Genomic DNA, 13,554 nt, shown 5'->3' on the forward strand with positions numbered 1-13,554 from the left:
GTCTGAACCTTGGATTTAAGATGGACCACACCGAACCTCACCAAAATTACCGGCCAGGTTGAACTGCGTTTCACAAACCTGATCTCTGCCTGCATCACCTCAGTCTATTGATGGATTACAATCTTGAAATGCATAGAATAACAATTGCCAACAAAAGCCTTCATCAGCCAATTAACAAGGACAATTGCATCTATGTGAACTTCTGCAGTTAATCCAGGATGGACTTCAAAGACATTAGTCATTAATCTTACAGTTCAAATATAATCGATGTTTAAACACTGACCCTTAACACTTACTTAGTTTAATAATTTTAAACCATGACTTTAACTATACATAAGTAATATTTACATTATATTCATGATGTTAGCCAGAGGGGAACTGGCCCCCACAGTGAGTCTGGTTTCTCCCAAGGTTATTTTTCTCCATTAATCAACATCTTATGGAGTTTTGTGTTCCTTGCCACAGTCTCTTTCAGCTTGCTCACTGGGGTTTTTCATACAATTTTATTTATGTTTGATAGTTTGGGGAAGGAAAAATACTAAGGTATACTAAGGTGGTTCCTAATTATCCATTCGGTCAGAACACAGGATAGGATCCAAACAGCCAGGTTCCATTCAAAAGGGGTTTATTTACATTGAAGAAGCCACAAGTCACAGGCACATGACTGGTTGCATATTCAGGTAGTCAGGTTGATATGAGGGTATAGGAGAGTATTTGAACAGGTTTATACTTGTGTGTACGTGTCTATGTGTGTGTGGTTAGCCACTCATGGATGCACGCACACTTTAGCACACAAAACAAGTTATCTTAGCACATATCACGGGCATGTATTTCGTCTGCCTTGCTCTGCTGTATAATGTCGTTGATTGACAGGCGCTCAAAGCACCGCCTTTCCAACAATTTAATTACTTAATTTTAAACACGATTAACAATCAGATTTTATCTAATTACACAATGATGATTCATTGACATTGTAGACATTACAGATTTATCGTCTGTTAATGCCTGATCTTCTGTAAAGCTGCTTTGAAACGGTGTGTGTTGTGAAAGGCGCTATAACAAATAAAAATTAATTGACTTGACATTATTTGCAAAACAAAAATAATCAAACCAATAAACAAAAACAACCTTGAATTGGGTACTTCAAACCTTAAATATTCTTACTTTTAAACTACCTCAATCACTGCACACCTGTCGAAGACTAACTAGTAGCTATCTTGTGTGGCAATTTATACCCACGGGTACAACCATTTTTCTGACAGAAAATGTTAAGACAACATTTTTACTTCTACCTACTGATGAACAATAAAAACAAACAATTATAATAACTCAATTCATGCAGAGATTTGTGGAAGTTTAAAAACACAAACATTATAACATACAAAGTGACCCCGAGTGCCCCTTTAAGTACTTTATAACTCTAAATCTTCGCTTCCGGTCAGCAGCAGTACGTACATGTTAGGTGATCACTTTGGATGAACTGATGCACGTGCTACACACCCGAAAGGGCAGCAAAAGGGAGGAACGCTGTACAGAAGCTTAGTTGATTTTGGTTTAGATCAGTATTTGTATCCGTTTCTTTAGTCACAATGGTGCGTTTGTATGCTCATCCTGTATGTATCAACAGATAGAAGAATGTAACATTACGTCCATAACATGCCGACGCAAATATGTCACATGAGAGATCGTGTGAACTCCACCCTCCACAAGCTTACAGGAAGTGATGGTTTATAATTAAAAAAATAATTAAATAAATATTTTTTTCACACCAAAAGAGATCAGGTCGCTTTAGAAGACATTAACTGCTGGTGTCGTATCGGTGACGTTTATGCTGACTGTCGTGATATTTGGAGATTCAAAATTAGGTCTTTTTTAAGGACCTAGTGAGCTAAGATATTTTTCTTTTTTCCTTCAAATGTGTTCTGCAGAAGACAGATATTCATACACACCTGAGTAAATGATGAGAGAATTTTCATCTTTGGGTGAACTAACCCTTTAAGGACTGTCAATAGACTATAGAAGTCTTTCGTCATCATTTCATTGTAAACAAGTGCCTGGAGCATAAACACTTCTTCCCACCAGTCAGACAATAGAATGAAATTATCCAATTAGTTAAATGCATTAAATCTGTGAGACAACTGTTACAATAGTAAACAATTAATTCATTTTTATTAATGCAAGTTAATGCATTAATGTTGCCAGCCCAATAACTTGAAGTTCACCCAAAAATGCAAATTCTGTCATAATTTACTCTTACTCAAAACCCATATGTCTTCTTTCATCTATGAAACACAACAGGAGATGTGAGGTAGTATATTAGTCATCATTCACTTTCATTGCATCTTTTTTTTTCTCCTTACAATAACAGTGAATGGTGACTGAGGCTGCCTAACATCTCCTTTTATGTTCCATGGAAGACAGAAAGTACTACAGGTTTGGAACAACATGAGGATTTGTAAACGACAGAAGTCATTTTTGGGTGAACTAATACCTGTACTGCCCCCTGGTGGTGCTGAGATGTAGTGGAGGTTAAGATGACTTGCATCAGTCTGAGAGTAGGAAGAAGGATCTGTCTGTATCATTCAAGAGGACTAGGAATAAACCCTGATGGATCTCTCTGACCAAATGCTCTAGAAGAGAGATGGACAAAATGCAGAGAGTAAGACCGAAACCAACAATGGAAACTTTTCTTTTTTTTTGCTCATGCTCTGACCTGAGTGCATCATTCTGAGGCAGCATGTGAAAGACCTGGCATTCCACCAGCTGACCGACCAGCCCACAGCGCAGGAGCTCATTGCACCTTGTGCTGTCTTAACCACACAGGTAAGCAGTGCCATTTTGGACTCATATATGTATAAAGGTTTCAGCAGTGGAGGCTGAGGTGTGAGCATTGTTTGCAAGGCAACATCATCTTGTCTCAGGCTCTCGACCAGCACACGCAGATAGCCACTGTTACACAGGTACACCAGCCACTGGCACTGCCTGTCTAAAGACAACACCCTGTCCAAAACAGCCAGAGCCATCATATGAAAAAGAGAAGATATGCTTGAATGAAAAAGGAACATGCTGCTATCCCAACAGCCCATTTCCATGTTGAGATTTTCAAGCCACAACACCCCTTCTCTGAGTAACTCTTTGATGACTTGAGATTATGTTGATTTGTTTGCCATACCCTGCCAATCTCATGTCCGTCACAAGCATCTCTGCACACCACTTCCATCAGGGCGGTACCGTAGCTCTCGATGATGGCCAGGTTCTCTCTCTGCAGCTTGGAAAAACAATCTTCAGGGGCAGTCAAGCAGGGTGTGCTGAGTGACTCCAGTCAGGTCTCCTAAGCAACCAAATTGGCCCGATTGCTAGGGAGGGTAGAGTCACATGGGGTAACCTCCACGTGGTCACGATAATGTGTTTCTCGCTCTCGGTGGGGCACGTGGCGAGTTGTGCGTTGATGCAGTGGAGAATAGCGTGAAGCCTCCACACGCACTAGGGGTCCGCGGTAACGTGCTCAACAAGCCATGTAATAAGATGTGCGGATTGACTATCTCAGATGTGGAGACAACTGAGATTTGGCCTCCACCACCCGGATTGAGGCGAATCACTACACCACCATGAGGACTTAATAGCACATTGGGTATCGGGCATACCAAATTGGGGAGAAAAAAAAAAAAACATTAGTTAACTGCATTAGGTAACATGAACTATCAAGTAACAGCATTTGAACAGCATTTATTCTAGGTTGATGTTAATTCCAACATATATTGGCATATTTTTTTACAATAAAAGTTTGTTCTGTTGTCATTATTCTGTTGACATTATTCAATGCACTATGAACATAAAGGACCTAATTGCAAAGTGTTTTCAATATTATCTGTCTATGATGACAGTTAATCAAATTACTCACTCAAAATAATACCATAGTAACACGTTTTTTTTTGTAGGTCAACTATGTGAGGCTCTAATTTCTTTCATGCAGTCTTTGCAATGTTTCATAGATGGCAGCACCGTTATTTGCCGCCATACTTTGTTGCATACAGGTTTATTTTGGTGTTGTCCAGAGCCCCTTCCCCAGATTTACATTCCTCTTAGTGTCACGTTTTAAGGCGAACTGTTGTTAGTAGTGTCTACATCAATCAGATGGTGAAAAAACATTTGAAAACTAAAGCCATTTTATCTTCTATTTAGTGTTTATTCATATTGTAGTACACATTTATAGTTTCAGTTATTTTTCTTTTTTACAGTTAACAAGCATATATTTTCACAGCTAGTTTTCATCTTAGTAATCTTTTTCGTTAACAATAAAAACCTTGGTTCAAACCAAACATTTTTTGTTTTTTTATGAATTTATGGTTTAAAGAACAGCCAGTATTTTTTGACCAGGCCTGGGTCTCAAACCTTGGGCAGGTCGACATGCCCACATGAACGATGTGTCTACAAAACAGCATTCTAACCAAAATGGAACCTCTAAGTAACTGCTTTTAAAGGAATATTTCAGGTTCAATACAAGTTAAGTTTAATCATGTTGATTGCCACAAATAATAGTTTAGACTCATCCCTATTTTTCTTAAAAAAAAAAAGCATAAATCTGGGTTACTTTAGGCACATACAATGGAAGTGAATGGGGGACAATTTTTTACGTCAAAATCCTAACTTTTTCAAAAGTATGGACAGAAGACAAGTGTGTTAACATGATTTTAGTGTGATTAAATCACTTTCTAAACTTTTCTGTGTAAAGTTATAGCCAATTTTCAAACTTCAAATCATTGTCATGATGACAACGCTGTAAAGCCTAAAATAACCATAATGTAACAACTTTACAGCTCAAATAATACACAAGATTTAACAAAAGAATTGCAAAGATTTTAAGTGCTTTTTAAGTGCTTTTATAAAATTATAAGCTTCACATTTCTGCCTTTAAACCCTCTAAAAATGTACCACTTTCACTTCCACTGTAAGTGCCTCAATGTAAAGGCTGTGTCTCACAAGCCGATTTTTACCAATGTTTGTCAGGTGATAGCTTCATTAACATAATCACCAGCCAGGTAGAGAGAGACACAGCAAGAGAAATTAATCACTTGACTGTCGGGAATCCCTGCTGAGTTAATGGCTTCAAAGACTGAAAAAACACATCCGGATTGTTTGACAAAATCATTCTGTTACTTAGGCGGGGTCTTGTGTTCTCATCAAGTGACCAATGAGCTTCTTTTACTGAAGAACAGACAAGAGGTCAAGCTGATGTGAATGTTTTGACCACTCTCAGATTCTGTCACCAAGCTTTTATCTTTCACTAAATTGAGCCACAACAGTCATTTTTTATCGGCTGCATTTCTTTACTCACTGAAAGCTGCATGTGGACATGCATTCTACAACCAGCCTCTATTGGATAAATAAACAATCAAGCACTTTCATAAGGAAAACTTTATTTATTATAATTTTATCTATTAAAAGAAAAAAAAATCTGCTGCCAAGATCATGAACAATGTGACTAAAAATGTGTATAGCCTTTTACATTTAATTATTGGGTCTTATATTATTTTATAACATAAACATAAGCTTTGTATTTGTATACAGCTTTGGATTACATTCATATATTGTAGTCTATATTTACATAACATTATGTATAAATATGCATACCTTACATGTTTATGCTTTTGTTTTATTTTAGTTTATAGTGCTTTAATATATTTTTAAATGCTGTTGATTGAGCTCAACTTGTATTGAACCTGGAACTTTCTTTTATTAGTTATAATATAATTATTAATAATGAACAATTCCCTTGGCTACAGGATATTATACCTGTCAGGAATGTCTCAGGTTCCTCAGGTTTCTGGGCAATTTGAAGGTAATAGAACAAAGCACCATAGAGGTGAGCCCGCAGACGCTGAAAACCTTCACCTTTATGATGTAAACACATTGTTAAACATTTACCCTTTGACAATGCAATAACAAAATACCCATCTTAGCTGTTAAGTCTCAAGTGTGAATCACACCTTTCTAACCTGTGCACATGATAAATTCCAGCAGCTTTCTCAGGATGAGGATGGTCTCTACAAGACTCCTCCAGCTCTGCAGAGCGTGACGTTTAGCACTCAGACAGCATCTCACACGATTCCTCTCGACCACCTGCTGCAGGATTGAGTTCACCTCCTGAAACACAGAGAGTGAGAGAGAGAGAGAGAGAGAGAGAATGAATCAAAGAACCAATCAGCAAAAGGAGACACACTAGATTATAGAGAACAATGACAGGTGAAACAAAATGAAAAAAAAAAATAAATAAATAAATAAAATAATTATATACTATTTATATTAGAAGCAACTGCAAATATATAAAATATATATTTATATACATATTACTGAATAATAGTGTTTTTTTTTTTTAATCATAGCACAGCAGGTCAGTGCCACACCGACATACCTTGACATTGCAGACCATGTGTCCCTGTTCGTTGACATGTTCACAGTTGGTGATGACCTGTTCAATCTGAGCACGCTCAAAGAAGTCAAGCTGCAGAAGCTCTGGGGCCTCCTGACTGAAGTCTATAGCATCTCATAGAACACTCAACAGACTCCTGCGTACTAAAACAACCAAAGAACGCATTGTACTATGTTGCACTAGTCTATCACAAAAAAGGCGAGAGCTGGTGAAAGGTTTTTACCAGTCCGTGACAAAATGAATTTTTGCCTTAAAAGAAAACTAAATGGCTGTATTTGGCAAAGTGTGGCAATGAATCTTCAAGAAAGATATTCAAGAGATTTTTTTGAGGCAAGTAAATAAGATATTCACATCTGTATAATCCACTTGGTTGTCAGAATTATGAAACTCTGAAATAATCAGTACCATTTACTTCTGGACAGAAGATATTTTGATCACAAAATTGACAGGCATTTTCCAATATTTCACGTATAACATCAATATGATCAAACAAACCTTCTATTCATCATGTAAAAAAAAAACTGACTGTGGTTTAGCATTGCACGGTACACCAGTGCTACAGGAGTGGTGGTGGCGTAGTGGGCTAAAGCACATAACTGGTAATCAGAAGGTCGCTGGTTCGAGCCCCACAGCCACCACCATTGTGTCCTTGAGCAAGGCACTTAACTCCAGGTTGCTCCGGGGGATTGTCCCTGTAATAAGTGCACTGTAAGTCGCTTTGGATAAACGTGTCTGCCAAATGCATAAATGTAAATGCTATGGTAGTATAGCGATACTCAAGCTTCAAAATACTGCCAGTGCCCCAGTATTTTTTAAACTGTACTACCGTTAATACAGTAAAACCGTACACATGCTTTTGCATACTGGTAACAGGCTTGTGTCTGTTACAATGGTAGCACTGCAAGCTATGTTGTAAGTGCGGTAGTAAATATTATTTTCGCTAAATCCTTCATTTAAATCAGACATATGTCTGCAATAACATTCAAAATATAGTCTTTTCGAATGCTGTCCCCTTCACGCAGTGCCCTTCAAGAGTGCAAAATGCGGTTTAGAATTTGCCCCTTATCTGGTATTTTTTATTTTTCAATGAGCGGTTCTCCCATGCTTCAAACACACTTCTGAATCCCAGCGTGTTAATGTGGTGGTTGTGTCTCCTAACATGGATTTAAATAAAAGTTTGGAGAGTGAGAAGCTTTTAAAAAACACAATTCATGTAGCGAGGTTTGGAATTATTTTGAGTTTTGCCTGATGAGACCGGGAAAACCCATTTGACATGGATGTTGACAGATTTCAAGTCAAAGGGGGAAACACCTGAAACGTTATTAAACGCCTTCAGACACATCCCACTGCTTCTGCAGAATACACACATGTTAGTGCCACTTCATTTAACCTAAATGGCTTTCTCTCAACATTTACAGTTTCTCTGAAAAAAACTAATGTTTGCACTCCATTTTTTTCATATTGCACCTTACTGACTAAATGAGCATTTCTTGATCAGAGTAAGCTACAATGTGTGACTGACTTTCTGTCAATAGTCAAAAGTCTGAATCTGTGTGACTATGTTGGTACATGAAGTCTTTCCCTTACATTTAGAGACAGTACCAAAGTGTAAATAACCGTTGACTGATCTACTCTCCTCCTCCATGCTCTCTCCATCAGTTAAAAAATAGAAACAAGCTGTCATGAATGTTTCCTCTAATTCAACAGGAACTCTGTATTGCTGTGTGTGATTGCATGTAATACCTGCATGTAATGTGTGTGGCTGGTCATCAAGGAGGAGGTTGAGTAGTCTCTGTGAATGTGAGCGCTGGCGGTTCAGTGAGGTCACTCTGAGCTCGATGGCTGCAGTCTTCAACAACCAGGACATCTGTGATAATGTGGCGATCTCATTCCCTATAGGACATTCACATGGAATCAATCAAAACTGAGAAACAATGAGATCCTAACAGTTGATATCTAAACATGTTATTATGACCATAAGTCGCATGAGTTAATTTTTTATCCCGATAAGTGATTATAAAGGGATAGTTCACCCAAAAATAAAACATTCTGTCATCATTTACTCATCCATGTTATTTCAAATCTGTATGACTTTCTCTCTGTGGAATACAAACGGAGATGTTAGGCAGTATGTTAGCCTCAGCAACCATTTACTGTCATTACACATTTGTTATATACAATGAAAGTGAATGATCCCTTTTGCCATCCATGGATGAGGAAAAACATGAGGTTGAGTAAATGATGGCATCATTTTCATTTATCATTTTCATCTCAAAAGAAAACAAGGGCAGATAACTATCACTCACCAGATAGGATGAATGGCAGGTGCTGCAGTTGAAAAAACAGGAAGTCCTGGCTGGTCCTGAGGTATCGCATGGTGGGCCCAGATGTGTCAGGACATGCACACAGCTGACATATCACCTGGCACAGACAGACACACACAAAAAATATATTTTAGCTTGAAATTATTTGAACATAAATCAATTGAACTGGGTGGTAAATGTCATGTGTGTGTACCTGGTAGCAGAGTTCAGCCAGGTGAGGGGCCTGTTTGGTGAGCACAGGTCCAGACTGGCTCTCACTGCTTCTCTGGAGCAGACTGAGGATTGCATGCAGGCAGCTCCGTGGACAGCCAAGAACACCTTACGCCAAAAACACAAGGTTCTGGTTCAAAGCTATAGTAATATAGACTCAAACAACAACCTATTGTTTATTTAAAAATAAACTAATTATAAACTATAAACTATTAAGAAATAAACTAAATAAATAATAACATGGCATGGTATGGTATGGCGTGCATATCAACACCCTGATTTTGATATTGAGCGGAGATGTTACCTGGATCCTGCAGGTTAGTGGAGTAGACAGGCTTCTTCACTTCATAACCCAGCAGATACAGGCCCAGGTTGAGACCTTTCAGCTTCAGAGATGTGATCAAAAGGTTCAGGATGTGGATTTGTCTCATGACGGATCTTGGCCACCCGTTTCTCAGGGTCTGCGTCTGAACCAAGAACAAATGGTGTAAGATTCTGCTCTAAAACATAGTAATGATACATAGGCCAAGGCAATTAATCAGCTGATATTTGGCCATTTTGAGATTATCAGCATTAGACCGATTGACGAAAGTGTAAACTCTCCCTTGCTTCAAATCCAAAATCTACTGACATCACAGTTAATGGGGTAACACTTTACAATAAGGTTCCTTTCGTCAGCATTAGTTAATTCATTAGGTATCATGAACAAATAATTAACAATATATTGTTTACAGTATTTATTCATCTTTGTTAATTTTAGTTAAAAAAACCCCACAATTGTTCAGTGTTAGTTCATAGTGCATTAACTAATTTTAACAAATACACATTTTTATTTTTAAATGTTGAAATGAATATTAAATATTATTAATAAATGCTGTAAATGTATTGTTCATTGCTAGTTCATGTTAACAAATGGAACCTGGATACACATAACTGATAATGTTCTATTTTCAAATACTTAATTACGATTATTTATTACTTAATTACTAAAAATATTATTATTATTAATAAGGTAACACTTGACAATAAGGTTCCATTTATTAACCTTACTTAAAATTAAGAATATTAAGGGATATTCTAGGTTCAGTACAAGACACTCCACAAAACCAGCCATCAGTTTCTCGCTCACTGCCTGAACATAACAAAATATTTCATTAATATTAAACATTATTCTACTCATTAACATTCTGTAAAATTTTTACAACAGAGCTTAAATTAGTAGTCGACTGATATATTTTGCCGAGGAAGATCAATTTTCCCATTTGAATGATTTTTTTTCTTGAGGGCGCCAGAAATCGCCTGCTTGTTAAAAAAGATCTAATTCACAAACTTCACGAAAATCCAGTGTTTTCTTCACGTCGAGCACACAAGTTTCCTTAAGAGTTCCATTCATTCAAAACAGATGTCAGTTAACCCATGTACTGATAAGGCAGCAAGGTAGCAAGTTAGCTGCCTGCGTTTTCAGATCTAGCCCAAGGTAAAGTGCTTCACATGCACTATGAGTAAATGTCTTATTCGCATTGCACTGTATGTATTGGTTTGATTCTGTATTTTTGGAGAAAATGTGTTTTCTAACGTGGACATGCCATCCATGTTTGCTGGACTACTGTGTGTGCTGTTATTTCCTTCTTCCTGATATATTAATAATTTCTTCATGTGCAAATAAATTACAAAAATTTGATGACTAAACAGAAATCAGAAGAAGCTGCTACCATTTAAAATACAATATCATTTTTTAGTTTTGTGTGAAATTGAGTAAATATAGTGCTAAATAATAGTTTATAAAAAATGTTTAGCAATTTTATGTTTGCTATTTACTATATTAAATTGTGTAATATATCGGCATTGAATCAGCCTATCGGCCACCCTGCTCTCTGGATATCGGCATCATCCTTAAAAAAAACCATATTGGTCTACCACTAGTTTGAATATCCATTAAATGGAAAATGTCAAGTGTTCCTGGCCCTATAGTATAGGAGTTCCTATACAACCTAAATATAGAGTAGAAAATTGGTAACAATGTATAAAAACTTTAATTAACAACAATAAAATGATTACATTATATAATGATTAATAGATAGTAAATTTAAACTCAAACATAAATGTCATGATAGGGGGGACTGGGTAGCTCAGCAAGTATTGATGCTAATTAACACCCCTGGAGTTGCGAGTTCGTGGATTGACTGTCTCAGAAGAGGAGACAACTGAGACTTGTCCTGCACCACCCGTATTGAGGTGAGTAACCGCACCAACACGAGGACCTACTAAAGTAGTGGGAATTGGGCATTCCAAATTGGGATAAAATGGGATAAAATATATATATATATATATATATATATATATTTTAAATATCATGATATTTTGATTACTGGCGACCTATCCAGGGTGTCCCCTGCCTTTCGCCCAATGTTAGCTGGGATAGGCTCCAGCCCCCCGCGACCCTGTACACAGGATAAGCGGTTGACGATGGATGGATGGATGGATGGATATTTTGATTTAAAAATTCTCCTATTCATATTTGAGAACAAGAAAAACACAACAGCAAGCTGAAATGTTGCTATGTCAGGCTGATTGGGATGCACAAAGTTGAAAGTACAACAAGTATCAGCATTAAACTGGCATTGGACAAAGTATTTAAATATCCAAAAATGTCCCACATAATAATATTTAAGTATAATATAATCTTTGTAAATAGATTAATAATTGAGGTCGATTTAAACCACTGTCAACAACCTTGCAGCTGTAATATGATATAAAAGGTTCCGCCGAATAGCAGCTCTCAATCTAACCAGGAAAGGAGGCGTATGTGTCTAGCTTGTGGGCGCCCTCCTCCAGCAGACTGAGACAGAGAGAAAGGGTGGGTGAGTCATTCAGCAGGTGGAACATCAGGCTGTGCCCTGGGGGCTTATGGGCCAGCACCTGCTCTCCCTGCAGCTCCACCATCTCCTTCAGAAAGTCTGATGGCTGCGGCTCATATTCTTTTAGAAGTTTATGAAACACCTCCAGCACTGCCTCTGCTACCTCCCACTATACAAAGAGAGAAAGAGGGAGTGAAACAGGACAAACTAGATAGGAAGCCATTAAAGAGTCATTAGGGGCCATTCACAAAGGATGCGTTTCAGCATTAAAAACAGCTAGACACAGCGCAATGAAATTGAACAGAAGGTGCACTTATAGATGCATTACCTCTTATAAACTGTTACTAAAACAGATAATCAATAAATTTGGCCATATGTAAATATGCATATCCCACACCCCCAATTAGAAGAAACTAGAAGGGGGAAAAAATATATAGAAAAAAAAACAAAACAATTGAAAGCAACAAACGTTTTCTGCTGGGCGCCGGTAGGCCCGTGTGGGGAAGGCAAGGAACACAGTCACGCAGGAAGTCAAGGTAAGGCTGAAATCCTGGTGCACGCAGTCCTGCTCCAAGATTCACAGGAAGAGCACTCTCTATCAGAGTACTGATCAGATGACAGAAAGCTCTTGTCAGTGGATACTCCTCACAACTGGATTCAATCTCATTCAGCTCCACCTACAGGAGAAAAAAAATAATGCCACAATATAATACACATACTGGATATATTCAAATAAGTCACACATGTTCAAGTCACAAGCAAGTCTCAAGTCTTAACTATCAAGTCTCAAGTCAAGTCTCAAGTGCAGTGCAGACAAATCAAGCAAGTCGAGTCAGTTCACCTTGAAGCTAAAATTGAGTTCTATTTAATTTTCTTTAGGCAGCATTAACTGTATTAACAAACGCAATACAACACACATTCAATAAGAACACACATTTGGTAGCATTTTCTGGGAACACAAGGGAATTTACTAGGCTTATTTATGATGATGATTATTATAATAGTCTTTACATTTATAATTGTCTTCTTCATTTGTATGTGGTTATTCATTTTTCACCTGGTGTTGTAATGGCAAATGGGGCCGTTGGAGATGGTAAATGTTTGGATTTGGGGAGGTGGATATATATAAGATTCTTTACTCACTTTGTTATTTTAATTGCCTTTTTGGTTTTGTTTAAAGTTAAATTTGAATTTAGAAATGTCGTTTGTTCAAGTTTTTCATGTTAATTTAATTATTAAAATTAAAATATTTTTTAGATATGACCCAGCCCAAAAGTGAAGTTATATTTTTTATGAACAATTGTAAAATGAAGTAATTTTATGGAGATCTGCACAAACACATGTACTCAATTCCATATTGCAACATGTTACCTATTAATGTTTGCATATTTGTTTGATTTTGAGTAGTCATTTTATTGAAAAAATTGGTTATATAGTAATTAATAGTAAATATAAATAGTAAATTATTTGTTTGTGATATGGCTCTTTCGAAAAGATTAATCAACCAAAAATTTTAAAATTGGCACCCAAGTGAATAAAGGTTCCCTTCAGAGATAAATTAATATAACATGGTAAAAAAAGTATTGGATTAAGGACTTAAGTCATAATCACTATGAGAGCACTTGGATTTCATTTATTATTATTATTATTATTCTGTATATTTTATACTTGTCATGTTTTAAATAAAATGTTTTGACTGCAAATCTGCCTGTTATGTTTTTATATTGCCAGC

At 37.0% G+C, this 13,554-nt stretch overlaps 1 pseudogene; it reads right to left on the reverse strand.

The window, feature by feature from the left end:
- LOC127623003 (nuclear pore complex protein Nup205-like) overlaps positions 1–13,554 on the reverse strand; it is a 42,482-nt pseudogene that overhangs the window by 11,698 nt on the left and 17,230 nt on the right.

This window comes from Xyrauchen texanus, chromosome 29 (genome assembly GCF_025860055.1).
Source record: "Xyrauchen texanus isolate HMW12.3.18 chromosome 29, RBS_HiC_50CHRs, whole genome shotgun sequence".
NCBI classification, from domain to species: Eukaryota; Metazoa; Chordata; class Actinopteri; order Cypriniformes; family Catostomidae; genus Xyrauchen; species Xyrauchen texanus.